Genomic DNA, 13,951 nt, shown 5'->3' with positions numbered 1-13,951 from the left:
AGGTAATTGCTCCTATGGACCACAACTGAAGGAAAAAAAAACCAAAAATTAAATCCCTCCGCTTTTAAATACAAATTGCAAGTTATAAAGGGAAGAAGAGATAGGCAAGAGGCACACTGCTGTCATCACGAGGACACCTAAATGACAAATTCCACGTGCTGACGTCACCTCTCAGCCACCAAAGCATCCAGGCTGTGCCCCAACCTCAGCCCTTAAAACACCCAGCAGGGTACCCAGTTGCAAGTCTGAAGGACCGCGGGGGCTGAGATTCTGGAGGGAACTTTAAGGCAAATGGATTTCAGAGCAAAATAAAGCCAGCAGGCTTCATCTCCATGGAGCTCCTGCAACATAACATAGGCTGAACAAGTTACCCAGGACAGAGGTCTTTTTTATTAACGACCTAGTAAATTCAGATTAAAATCAGACAGCTTTTTCCTCTCTCTCGCATAAAGATCAGGTGCTATCCAGCCCGGAGGAATCAATCCGGCTTCTGCAATAAGGAAAACTTGCTCACAGTTACATGACACCACACACCATCGACAGGATTGTGGCCCTTCAGGTACTCATTAAACTTCCCAGAAAAGTCTCCAGCACTGGGTAATTTCCCTTCAATTCATTTTCTACGCTCAAGACAAAGCGTAATAAGCACTGGATACTGAAGCACACCAGTACGCCCCAGTGTGTCCATTCCAGCTCACAAAGGCACCAACGCAAAGACCTGCGGACACTCATCATCTGCCCTCCCAATCACAGTGCCAGTTCAAGCAACCACACACCGCTTCATGGGGACGATGAAACCTCCAAGCCAAACACAAGAAAGAGAGGAAGGAAGGACCGAGGCACATTCCCATCATTAAGAGGTACACAAAGGCCAGAGAAGAGCCAAGGCTGGGTGGCCGCCGTGTAAGGTCGGTTAACAAACTTCAAGAGAAGTAGAGCATGAGGAAGGCAACTTCACCATCCCAAATGGCCACAGGAGCCTTGTCAACTTGCACAGCCCCAAGGGCAATTCCAAAATACCGAGCGCAGCGCTCAGAAGGAACAGACCATTGTGAGATGTAGGATTTGCCTTTTAACTGGAGAAAGGGAACACAACCATTCAACAACTAACAAAGCAGAATCCAGCACTGGGAGTTTGAGACAGCCGTGAGAGGCACCATTTAATCAGCCACCAGCCCACCGCAGAAAAAAAAAAAAAAAAAAAAAAAAGATGCCAAGCTCTTGCTCTAACCAACAGCGCTTATTCACCATAAAGGTGGAGGACCTTTGTAGGAAGGAGCTGTGCTTTGCAGACCCTGCCTCTTATTAGCTGCAGATTTTCACAGAAATAAAATATCCCCCCCCCCATATGGACAAATAAATACCTCCTTAAAAAAGGTGATGCAGTTCATCTCATTAAAAGAACTCATATTGTTCTTATCAAAGCATGGATCCACTTCAGTGCATGATACACAGGCTAATTTGCAAAGCATGTTTGGGTTTTCCCCTCTGAATGCTACTCTATAACTGCAAAACCCAGCTAGGGGGCCTCGTACTCTTAATTCTTTCAAATGCACCATCACTTCACCTTGAGTTACTCAGAGAGCTTACTGCTGCAGTTGGATCCATACTGAGCCGCTCTACATGATCAACTCCATCGTCCCAGTTACAACCAACAAAACCAAGCTCAAACTTAAAAAAAAAAAAATCAACACTTAAAGGGTATTACATTTTCTTATAATAAATACTTGTCTTAGTGTGTCACCATCTTGCCATCATCCTGATTTGAGTTACAGCAAAAAGCAGCGAGAGCCAAGAGCGCTCTGCCCGCAGGCCACGCAGAGCCTGCAAGAACAGACCCCCTCTGGGGCAGCGGCAGTTCAGTTCGATTTAACGCAAAACCAAGTCAAAAGCAGAGACAAAGATCTGTACGTGGCTCAGACTGCAGTCAGCTGTCTTTTTAGGAACAGATGAGATTTAACAGTTCTATGGCAGTCCAGAAAAAGCCAGCCTGACAAGAGTTTCAGCTTTGCCCAGTGCTATGCTATGCAAAATCCAGGCACTTGTCAGTGGTGCTCTCATGACCTTAAGCCAGTACCTCAAAATCATCACGATCAACATCAGTTCCAAGAAGGTATTTTATCGGGATTCAGCCTGATGCATGAACGCACTTTTATCCTGTTACAAAGAAAGGCAAAAACCCCGTCTGAAACTCTGCCCGGTAATTCTATTTTGCATTATATGGGTTGCATCTAAGGCCATATCTGGGGAACCAAAGCTACGTAATTCTGCTCCAGGCTTGTCAATGTGACCACTCTCATCGCAGGGATTCATGCTCTAAGTAGCAGGATTCGTAGTAGAGGTCTATTTTACTTGACTATTCAGGGCCTAATGCAGACAGAGAAACTAATTAACACGTATCACTATGGAAAGGAAACATAATCTAAACGTTCATTGGTTTATATCTAAACCCTCTGAGATATTTAACGTCAAAGCTAAACAGATCTTCAGCTGGCAAAGCACTTGGAAAACCTCCCACAGACGCTGCCAGGTAAGGAACGCAGTATTTTAGGGTATTTTTCGTACATACACAGGGGACACACCTCTAACATGCACAAAGCCCAGAGAAGCATCCTGACAGCTGCAAAAAGAAAAAAAAAAAAAAAAAGTCTGTCCTGGCTAACATTCACATAACAAAATTACAGTTTCACTCCAGGGAAAAAGGAAAAAGCACTTAAGTTTTGTTTAGATTAAAGTGCTGCAAGCCACGCCACTTATCTGCTATCAGAGCAGATTACAGGGCTGCTCCAACGATTATTCTGCAATGAAGTAACTGGAATTGGAAGGTATGCAATTAGTCTCATCTCCTCCTCCTCTAAAAAGAAAAAAAAAAAAAAAAAAAGCGCACAGACGTTATCACTTCTCTCTCGAGCTCTGCTATCTTCATCACTTAAAATACCTACAAAGCAAAGTAGAGCTGTCGCTTACAAGCTGCTAACAAGCCTGGCTTGGCCCTGACTGGCAGCAAAGGTGATATTCTCAGCATCTCCCCAGAAGAAAGTCACTGGTTTGCTTAATGGGATGTTTTCTTAGGTACCCACACACGCATACATTAAGCTTAACATGCCTGCATTTAGCTGTTCCAATAAAAAGCACATCATTTTTCAGAATAAAAAAAAAGCACTGCTGTTCCTACCAGCTTCAAGTTAAAGCATCTCCCACTAATCTTCCCAGGCACGACCACTGTGAAGGGAATGTATTAAACTCAGGACACAAGTATCGCTTGCTGGCACTCTGTCTAGCTTTAATGACCCCAGCATGAAAGTGTCAGCTCATTTTACCTGAGCAATTTGCACCCTACCTTCCCTTAAAGAGTTGCAATATATGTTTGTAAAGTGGTATACGCAGCTTCTTCCACAACTGTGGCAAATATATGGAAGAGGCAGAAAGGCCCCAGACACCCCAAAGCCAAATGGCAACTCACAGTAAATCCCTGCTTCCAAACTCCAATTCTGATAAAATACACGTTGACATTTATTGATGCTCAAAAGCTCACCCATTCTCCCCTCCACCTCAGCGATACCGCCCGGTCTAGTTAAAGACATGCTCCCAACAGTCTTTGCCTCATGTATACCCCAGTAAAGTTTCTGTATCTGTAATCACCGACTTCTACATTTATTTTTTTTTTTTTAATCTTCAGGCTTCTTCAAATGGAAAGCAGCCTGACAGACTCCTTGGTTCTTAAGTGCCTTTGTTCTCTCTGGAGAGCCACCTGACAAAAAACAATTCCTTGCTGGCACACTGTGACCAAGTAACACAAGGGAGGGCTGGGAAACAGGGCGGGAGTTCCCCCAGCCCTACAGAAATAATGTTTAAAAATTACCTTACAGCTAATATTAATGTAGCTAGCAACAACAATGAACTTACTCTGTAGAGCTCCACTATAGATGCAAAAATTTTACACACGGATTAAGTTCCTTGACTTTCTTCCCAACTTCTTAAAAATGTTTTCCCAAAGACGAATGGGCCATCCCTGCAGGACATCCTGGTGCCTTCACTTCCTTGGATTCAGTCAGGCCACAGATGAAGCTGTGTTAATGTCACAAAATCCATCCACAATCCTCTCCTTGCTGGCTACAACTACTGATTCAGAAGAGGGAAAAGAGGGGAAAAAACCCACCACCTTTTAAGGTGAGAAGAGCATGCAGAGTGTTGCAGAGACACATGCTACAAAGGTCTGTAAACTCCTTGATATCAGATATATCAGAATAGTTTGGGTTGGAAGGGACCTTTAAATGTCATCTAGTCCAACCCCCTTGCAAGGAGCAGGGACATCTCCAACCAGATCAGGTTGCTCAGAGCCCCGGCCAACCTGGCCTTGAATGTTTCCAAGGATGGGGCACCTACCACCTATTCCAGTGTTCTACCACCCTCAGTGTAAAAAACTTTTTCCTAATATCCTGCTACTTGGCCTACAATTTACCCCGAAGCCTGCAGCTGACACATCAGTGGACACCATTTTCACAGTCCCATAAGCTGTTCAAGCCCAACAAAGCAACCATTAGGAAAACTGGTTTAGTCCACTGTTGGTGGCACCCCATGCACCATCCATGGAGGCAGCATGACTCAGACTTGCTCCGAGCTCCGGTTTGCAGCACAGGCTGTAAAGGTGCGTTAAAAGTGAATTCCCAGGCACTTGTACCAAAGCCACGTCTCCGACTGCCTCTGCTGCGAGACCAATTCAAAACAAGTTATTATACATTTTAATATGACTACATCTGCAGTCCTACTGCATCTGAAAAAAAAAAAATCCACAAGCAAGTTTGAGAGAAACACAGGGATTTTTTTCTTAACACCATGGAAGGATTCATTGCAATCAGTAATCCTCCCACAGCCTGAATTTCAGAAGTGATAACAGATTTACTTAAACTTCAGACGCATAAACAAGCACTCTTCGCATCACTTCATTCATGTGTTTATTAAGATAAAGTTACTTCATTTAAAAAAAACAAACAAACAGTTTCTTCAGAAAGGAAACTAAATAGGGAGGGGAAGGAAAAAAGTGACAAATCAACGGTCTGTCTCATACTTGATGGCAAGCTCTGGTGCCCCCATGGCTAAAGTAAGGTCTGGAAACCCATTTCTAGAGGACAGGCGTTCCTTAAAAGTTTTTTTTCGAGTTCACTTACCAAGTTTGTGACACTTGTCTCAAGCTACCACACCTTGCAAGCCCTGACAGCGCCAACACCCTGCACAGGGACAGCCCTCCTCTCTCTAGGACGGGGACACGTGCAGGCAGTCAGGAAGGCAAGTAAATGAGAAAATCGTGGTCACGGTGATAGGCAGCGATACCAAAGCAAGAGCAGCCTAGCAGCAGGAAGATAAGGCGCAGCTCTGCATACGTGTTTACAGGGAGCTTCTCTCAACCCCAGGAGTCAGGACAGGAGGAAGCACGGAAGGTTTGAAGACTTAGACAGATTAAGACCACAGTCCCAACGCCACAGTGGAGGCTTCATGATGGAATGGATTTTTACGCTTTGCAGTAAGGACTTCGGTGAGGCAAAGTTCAGAACAAAGACCTCAATGAAGAGCTTTATAAATCAAAAGGGAGCTGGACTGCCTCTGGAAGCACGTAAGCTGGTGAACACAAACCCCAATTCAACAGCCAGTGTCCCAACTCTAAAATATAGCTTCCAGTACAGCACACTGCAGAAAGCCAAACCACAGGCGTAAGCCAAACCACAGAAAATTGTTTCACCTACCTAGATGCAGAAGGATAGCTGCTGCCTTTGATGCTACAAGAAATTTCGGTCTTAAACTGCCCAAGGACTTCAAGTTGCTTGCTGGGCTGCAGAGCGGCAACACCCTACCCTACACATACACATGAATGTAATTATGCCTGGTCTAGACTTCGGAGGGAAAAAAAAAAAAGAAAAAAAAAAAAAAGAAAAGCAACACACCACACAACTCTCTTCAGTGATGGTAGCATGCAAAGAAAATAATAGCATGTACAAAGAAATCTCTAGAGTGACTTATGAACAAGATTTTATGCTTGGCTTTCTGCCAGAGAGGAACTAAAGAGCCTAGCAATATAACCTGGTTCATCCCGAGGAAGAAACCGCATTCTTAAGTGATCAACGGGATAAGAGGGAGGAGGAAAGAGGGACAAAGACATGGGACTGCAGCTTCACATAGCAAAATAGGAAGTTTCTTACAGTACTGAGAAAGAAAGTGGGCTAAGACCGTAATGCAGAAAGAATACTTCAAACTCAAAAATGAATCCAGACTATTCCACCCAAAAGAAAATTAGCCAGTAAATAACAGCATTCCAATAAAGCAGACAGTAGTTTTTACTATAAAATTCCAACTGTTTTAATATTTTACAGGTTATACACCTCCACTAACTGCCAACCAGCAAAATCAGTAAAAGGAGGAGGTCACACGAACAAAAGCAAATCAAGTAGAAAAGGCATTGCTAGACACCTTGAGAAGCTGAAAATGCGCCAGAAATCCAGCCTTTCAGTAAAAGAGAACATTCAGTAGCTATCTGCAATGATGATTTTACATCCAAGCTTAAGAATTCACATCATGAGACCAACTTTTAGCAGAATTAGGACCAGACTTAACATGCCCCAGTTTCCCCAAGGTTACTCTCTGAAAACCATCTACACTTAAAATATTTCAAGTGCTCTTCTCACGCTGCAGAAGAGAGACCAAAACCTAACTTCTAATTTTACTGTTTTAGCATTCATTTTACGAGAATTTAATTTCAACACCTTTTTTTTTATTTGAATGATAGAAGGAATTTTGCATTAGATTGCAGGTTGAAAGCTACCGGAAATGGCAGCAAGCTGCTGTTACATAAAGTCATTGCAAGGAGGGGAAAAAAAAAAAAAATGTTACTGAAGCTTATTAAATCAAACCTTGTAAAATACCAACACCACGAAATGAACTAGAAGTAGCTTAGGAGTTGCTAGGGATGCTTAAAGTTAATAAAATTCTAAATTAAATGGTTGCCACTTAGGTTTGCCAAAAAATTATGCAAAATTCCAAAGTTCATACATAGTAATTAGCACAGCAAAAAGCAGGTCTCAAATAAGTGATGAAGTTAGCCTCGCTCTTATTTTTCCAGCAGATGGAATTAGCTGTGTGTGAAGTTTTTTTTTTTTTTTGTACTTGGAGATAAAACATATTATCCCAAATATCACTTCTGCAAGTAAAGCATATTGGATATATGCATATGTGGTATCAGGACCATGCAAAAACCAGTCTGAATCCTGCTTTTCCATCCTTCTAAACAGGACACTAAAGAGGCTGGGGGAGGGTTTACATATTTAAGACTTCATTTTTCAAACTGATTGACTATCTGCCGACAATTTAGCTGAAACAGGTTCTCTCAAAGTACATTAGCGTTAATAGCCCAAACAGGTTTTTCCAAAGAAAAATGTCTGCCTCGACTAAAAATACATCCTCTTGATGTGCTAATTGACAGATCACAAGGAGTCATCAAAACTGCAAGTTCAAACAACGCGCATAAACTGAAAGACTCCTGGTTTTGCCCAGTACTTCTCCAAAACCTGGTTTAGAGGCATATCCACCATATACTGCGTATCATACACCATAACGCAGAAATCCAGCTTTTCCATTCCTATTACCGACGTGTCACTTCATGCTTAAAAATATACAGCATCCTTCTAAGCGCTGCAATTAAAGCTACCTGCAGCGATGGGCTGAGCGACGGCTGAACCTCACGTGTGCCCTTGACCAAAATACCCCACCTGCGTTCCACATTCTGAATTTAGTTTCTCTTAAGCGCTCCAGCCATGAGCTGCCCCAGTACAGCAAGTTGCTCTCAAAGACACTGAAAGACCCAGCAACTTTTCTCCACTGTTAGCCTTCCTTTATCATGCACGTAACATTGTATGTCAATGCATGCACCCAATTTAGGGGGCACCCACCTAGGAGCATTCAATCTCTTGCTGCATCAGCAGCTGAGTTTCGAGAAGGTGCAGAGAGCTCAACCAAAACCACAGTTACTGCACTGATCATGAAGAGAGAGGACAGGCTTCTTGTGCGGTACAGGCACCAGCTTCCAAACAGAAAACTGGTGAAAGAAGCGAAGACAAGCCGTAAGTCCTGCTACACAGACATTGTTTTGTAGCTCCAAGTAGCCCAGAAAAGATTTCCAGAACCTGTGTGCCACAAAAAGAACGAAAAACCTACATAATTAAAGGAACATAAGGAGGGGGAAGTGAAGTTTAACTCTATTTAAAAGTCAAGTGAGTGACACATTGAATATTATTAACTAAAATTGTGCAAATTAAAAGTAGATGTACTGAAAGCAGCAGAAACCCCGCCTGAAACAAAACGAGATTCTCATACAAAAATACTTCTGTGGCCAAATGAAATACAGAGTTTAAATAAGAAAGCAAGCACTAATACTTACAGTGCTCTTTTTTCCCCCCCTCTTTCTCAACTAGGGAGTCTCATTTATCTCAAAGCAATCAAAAAAAAAAACACTTCGAATTTTGCAGTGAGAAAAGCTGCAGAAATGAAAACCCTGTCTGGCACGAACAAATAATATTTGAGAAATCAAAAGGAGATTCTCCAAGTCAGGGGAAGGACGAAAACAGTTCTGAATAATTTACTTTGCATAGCCGGGTTCCTGCCAAAACAGTTCCGTAAATCCCATGGCAGTTCAGATAATTTCCATTCTTAGAACAAAAAAAAAAGCTAGATTGAACATTAGCAACATTAATTGTGCGATATGACCTGAATGATGCAAGAACAAGTATTTAAGCGAACCACAGCATCTGCTGAATTTTTAATCACTAGTTGTTTTGCTGCAAGGCAGAAGAACATTGTATATTAGCCTCCAAGCACCGTACAGAATGGTACATTAGGACAGGAAGATTTTAACTGGCAGAAATTCAGCCTCCGTGCTACCTAAATGCCATTACTTCGCTATAAAGTGCAGACATAGCAGCTTCTAACGCAGGATTTTTTAATCACATGGAAAAGAGTACTATTTTCTGCACCCCAAGACACCAGTCAGCCATTTCTGAAAAATATATTTATTTATTAAAAAGCTGACATTTTCTTAACGGCCACTTATGCATCCCTCTGTAGTGTATTTTTACTCTCAAAACAGCACTAAGCAGTCATGGGGCTGCCCAGCAGCAACTCACTAGGAAAGAGGTAGTTGAACCTGGGATGTGTAGGAAGGTGATCTATGTAAACATCCATATTACGTCTTTACTGCAACGGGAGGTGCAATTACAACATGTTTAGGCATACCTGAGCTATATTTAATCCATCTGCCTCCAATATCCCTCGCAACAACGCTGCAGACACCGAGGTTTTACCACGAACTGCCTGTCCAAGCGAGTATCGTTGATGCGAGTCGCACAAGCCCACCCTACACCAAATCCGCTCCTGCTGCGATTTCTCCGTGTTTGACATCCAAAATGCCTAGATTAAAACCTACCACCATGCCTACAGTGGGAAATACATCTCCAGTCGTGCTCCAGGCATAAGACTGCAACAGCAGGATTAGTAAGTGATAGAGCAGATATCCCCCTTCCACAACAAAGCAAAAAGAAAAAAAGTTATTTGGGGAATAAACACAAATTCTGCAACTACAAATACAGATTTCAAATACAAACCCTACAGCTATACCCAGAATCCGCACTATGGGCAATTATCCCAATTTATATTTTAGGTAGGGCAAAAACAACACTTAAAAAAAAGTCTGTCACATTGACTTGAACGGATTCTAACTTTAATAAGCTAATAGAATGAAAATAGCGTAGAAAACAAAACCAGTAAAATATGGTACAAATAAAAACTGAGCAGCCACATCTACCACAACAGCATGCCTGTGCCCTCCTTACTGCAGAGCTTACAAAACCAGGACGTTGACCTCTAACCACCAACTTTCACCAAACTGAGACCTCCTTCAGAAGCTTCTATGTACGGATAGGAACATCTAGTAACGCATCCAAGGACCAAATAATCCCCAAGAGCCAAAAAAAGCAGCAGACAGGGACGAGAGATACATGCTTCCAAAGCTACACTATCTCTAATCACAGGCTTAGGACCAGGCCTATGTTATACTTACAGGCTCAACTACCAGCTATGAGAAAAGCTGCCATCTTCTCTGAAATCAGGTATCAAACCTGCAACGAGAATACCGAAATATACCATATCTGCTGGTAACAGAGAAACCAATGTTTGAGGATTATACTGAATTTCTTGTTTTGTTATGTTATAGGGCAATGAGGTGAAAATAACACCTCATGACAAATGTGTTGACACCCGGAACCTCAGGGACAGTTAGAACCTAGGTAGTATCATGCGTCTACTACACAGTATTCAACTTCACAGCATCAGAAATCAACGTTGGTACCCCTGTATCCCAAAACCACAGCCCTTCCCGGCACGGGAACTACAAGCAAGTCTCTATGAACACACAGTCTCGCTGCTATCCAGGCCGGCGCAGAGCTCGCCCACGCCGTGGTACACAGCCGCAGCGTGCTACAAGACAAGCTTCCAATTTTAAGGGTCACAGAAAGATGTTTTATACGCCTATAAGAAAATCAGTTGCAGCTTAGCACTTGACAAGTCACTCACGCTTCTTCACGATCCTTATCTAAACGGAGAGAAGATTTTAAAGAGCATTTAGTGCAAGTGAAATGTACACAGCTTCCTCCTCAACCTCTGGTCGTTCTCCAATTAAATATGAAAGAGACAACTTAGTCATACAAAGCGTGCAAGATGATTTTAAAACACTGGTATTCAATCAAATCCCACAACTTTTCACACCTATTAAAACGGAACTTTGTCATTAGAAGGGAAGATTTTGATAAGCGCGATGCAATTAACAGACAGCGCCTTTGTTACCAGGCTGCTCATGATGAAGCCCAGGCTCCTTGACATTCCATTTCTTTCCCTCAAAGGCTCTGCGCTACAGCAAATTTATGGGTTTTAGCATGTAAGAGGAGAATTGGGCATGTTACCTTCCAAATCAGTCAATAAGACTCTTTCACTCAGGCCCGGGGAAGGCGGGTGGCTGCTGGAAAGCAATACAAGGCGCTCCCTTCCCCCTCCCCTCAGGACCCAAAAACGCTGCATTCAAAACACTCCCATTCCCTGCAGCAAGGGATTAGCCATTTATTAAAAAGGAATCAAAACACTGTAAAAGGCTTCCAGTTAAGATTTCAAGGGGAAAAAAAAAAGAAAAAAAAAGAGAAGAAAACCACCACGTAACACTGGTGCAACTAGAGTCGCATTGGGAATTCCTCTGGGCACTGAAGAACATGCAGCTCAAACGTAAGCAGGATGTCATTTGTCCGGACGATGCGGTTCAAATGGCTCAAAAGGAGAACAGAACTAGAATTTTATTTTTTTTTTTTTCAGTCAGTCGTTTTGCTGCCTCCACATTAAGCTGTAACAGCATTAACAACCTACAGGTTCAGACTTCAGTCTTCCAAAACAACTGCCTACCTCCACGGTTTTTTTGGTGGTTTGGTGGTTTTTTTTTTGGCTGTTCTGTAGAGGTGACAGACAATTATAACAGCCAATTATGTAAAACCTTTCATCCGAGAAAACACGAAGCACTACGCAAACACTCATTATGACTCGCGACTCGAGCCTGAGCCCCACGATAGCCGGTTTCAAAGCCAGCCTGGATATCTCGAGCTACCAAAACTGGACAGCGAGAGCCAAGGCGCAGCCAAGATAGCACGCAGCGCAGCAGGGTTAACCACTTCAGTATTCACACAGCTTCGCAGGCGGGTTTTTCAGCCTGCGCAGAACCCCGAGTCGCCGTGGCTGTGCTTCACGGCCCCATCCAACCTGGTTATTTAAAAAGCAGAGCAGAGACGCAGGCTGCTGTTGGGTGTCGTGCAAAGCACGGCGCAGGGCGAGCGTCAGACCCACTTCTTGAGCCGACAGAAGGAGATTTTTTTCCAACTGGAAGCCACACGGCACAAGTCAGCAACCTCGGTTTACTGCAGAAATTAAAAACTATGCTTATTGTTTCAAGTAAGGCCTTGGAGGAAGTAATTTTGAGAAGAAATCACTTCCACCGTCACTGTACTTTTAACCTTTCCTTCGGTTCTTACACCATCCCCACGTGAAGACATTATTAGAAGTATTACCTACAATATCTAATAATGATTAAAGCTTTACTTTTGGGTCGTTGTTTATGTTTGCCGAGCTTCACAGTCCTTCCCCCCGAAAGGCCGACGGATGAAGCGCAGGATAAGCCGTGCAGACAAACACGACCAGGAAGTGACAGTGCTCAGAAAAATCAGAATTTGGGGGAAAGCGCGTAGGGTTTTTGTTTGTTCAGAAAGAAAAACCCCTGCCTGCAGGCCCGCAGGCCCGGGAAGAGCTCACGACCCGCCAAAATCAGGGAGGTAAGGACCGACCCCTTGGCCACGCGTGGGTCGGCCACGCGGGACGATCGCGTTATGCAACGGCCGGGGAAGATAAACGTTCTGCGACCCCGCGAACGCCGGACCAAGGCGGGGACGGGACCCGGCACCCACGGGCGGGCTCACGCTGTCAGAGCCGGCGGGAAGGCCACGGGGAGGGGGCACCACGGGGGAAGCGCAATAAACCCCCCCACACACCACCACCACCTCCCCCTTCCCCGGGGAGGCAGTCCCCGCCGACGCCGCGCTGCCCCGGCACGGCTGCCGGCGCTCAGGGAATAAAATAAAATTAAATAAAATAAAAGTAGGGGCGACAGGCGGCGGGGAGGCGAGGAGGCGCCAAGGCCCGGTGCCCTCAGCGGGGCCCGGCGCCGCGCAGCCCCGTCCGGCGGGCGGCCAGCGGCCCCTCGGCGGCCCCCGGAGCCGCCATGGCCGGCGGGGAGAGCAGGGCGGTGCGTTGCGGGGCCTGCTCGCCGCCCACCTGCACCGCGGCCCCGAGCCGAACCGCCGTCCTTCCGTCCGTCCGTCCGTCCGTCCCTCCCCACCCCGTCCCGGCCCCGCCGCCACGAAGCCTACCCGGAGCGGGTGTCCAGCCGCACTCCCGCGACGACGAGGAGAACGGGGACGTCCCGGCGGCGGCACCGAGCTGCGCTGGGCCGCCAGCCTCGGGCTCGGCGCGGAGCCGCCGGATTCACCCCCCCCCACCCCCTCCCGCCCGCCCCTCAGCCCAGCCGCGGCGGCGGGAGGGGCCCCGGCGGCCCGGCCAATCCGCGCTCCCGGGGCGGGGCGGAGCGGGACGGGCAGCGGCACCGCCGGCCGCCCCCGCGCCGTGCCAGGCACCGCCGGGCCGGGGGCCCGACTCGGGCTGGGGTCTCCTCGGAGCTGGGCTCCCCTCCGCGGCCCTTCCCCGGGGTCAGGCCCGTGGGGTCCCGGCCGGCCGGCCGGTTCAAAGCAGAGCCCGGTGCTGGGGACCGGCGGGGTCGAGGCCTCCCCCAGCACTGGGGTCCCCGCAGCCTTGCTCGCCCCGGTATCTGCACGTCCGGACCTTAATGGCCGGGTTGCCGGTTGCTGTGAGGTTTAGCGACCAACGTGGCACTGGAAGCAACCGGGTGGCAACTCCCAGCCCGCTGCATGGCACTGTCAGCCTACGAGTGGAGTTAACGCAGTGGTAACAGGCTAAAAATCCTCCACGGGAGGCCGAAGGAACTCATTTGATAGACCTTCTGGCTTTAAAATCTACTTAACTCCTGACTGCGGGGCCAAAAGAGCTGCTGGGAGGTTCCTGGGAGTGTGAAGGGGTACTGGAACCCCACCAGCATGGTGCCAGCCCTGCCAGCCAGCTTATTTGGTCAACGTCGCCTTCCCGGCACAATCACTTAAGCACCTTTTGTCATCGTTTGTGAGGTTGCTGCCCTCAGCAGAGGAAAACACAAGCTGCTTTTCTTGGTGTAGACGTATCCTAGAAAGCACGGCAGCGCAGACCCCAGGCAGCGGTTGTTACACGAGCATCACCCCAGCCATCGTCTCTGCTG

The 13,951-nt window shown here is 46.1% G+C and overlaps 1 protein-coding gene across 6 annotated transcripts in view; it reads right to left on the bottom strand.

Annotated features, from left to right (window-relative positions):
- The window catches only part of FBXO34 (F-box protein 34), a 38,975-nt gene extending 25,844 nt beyond the window's left edge, over positions 1-13,131 (bottom strand). For 2 of the 6 annotated variants that reach the window (XM_086749125.1, XM_086749128.1), the window contains exons 1-2: positions 12,996-13,087; positions 10,100-10,157 (exon numbers count right to left, since the gene is read on the bottom strand). The gene's annotated coding sequence lies outside the window, so the exon portion shown is untranslated. Of the gene's footprint in view, positions 1-10,099; positions 10,158-12,995 lie in introns of all 6 variants that reach the window. The other 4 variants (XM_086749124.1, XM_086749127.1, XM_086749126.1 and 1 more) reach the window with 3 other exon arrangements.
- Between the last annotated feature and the right edge of the window lie 820 nt (positions 13,132-13,951).

The sequence above is a fragment of the Chlamydotis macqueenii genome, chromosome 5 (genome assembly GCF_036417535.1).
Source record: "Chlamydotis macqueenii isolate bChlMac1 chromosome 5, bChlMac1.mat, whole genome shotgun sequence".
Taxonomy (NCBI): domain Eukaryota; kingdom Metazoa; phylum Chordata; class Aves; order Otidiformes; family Otididae; genus Chlamydotis; species Chlamydotis macqueenii.
The sequence above is the reverse complement of the archived record's forward strand: the minus strand, read 5'-3'. Positions and strand labels throughout refer to the sequence as shown.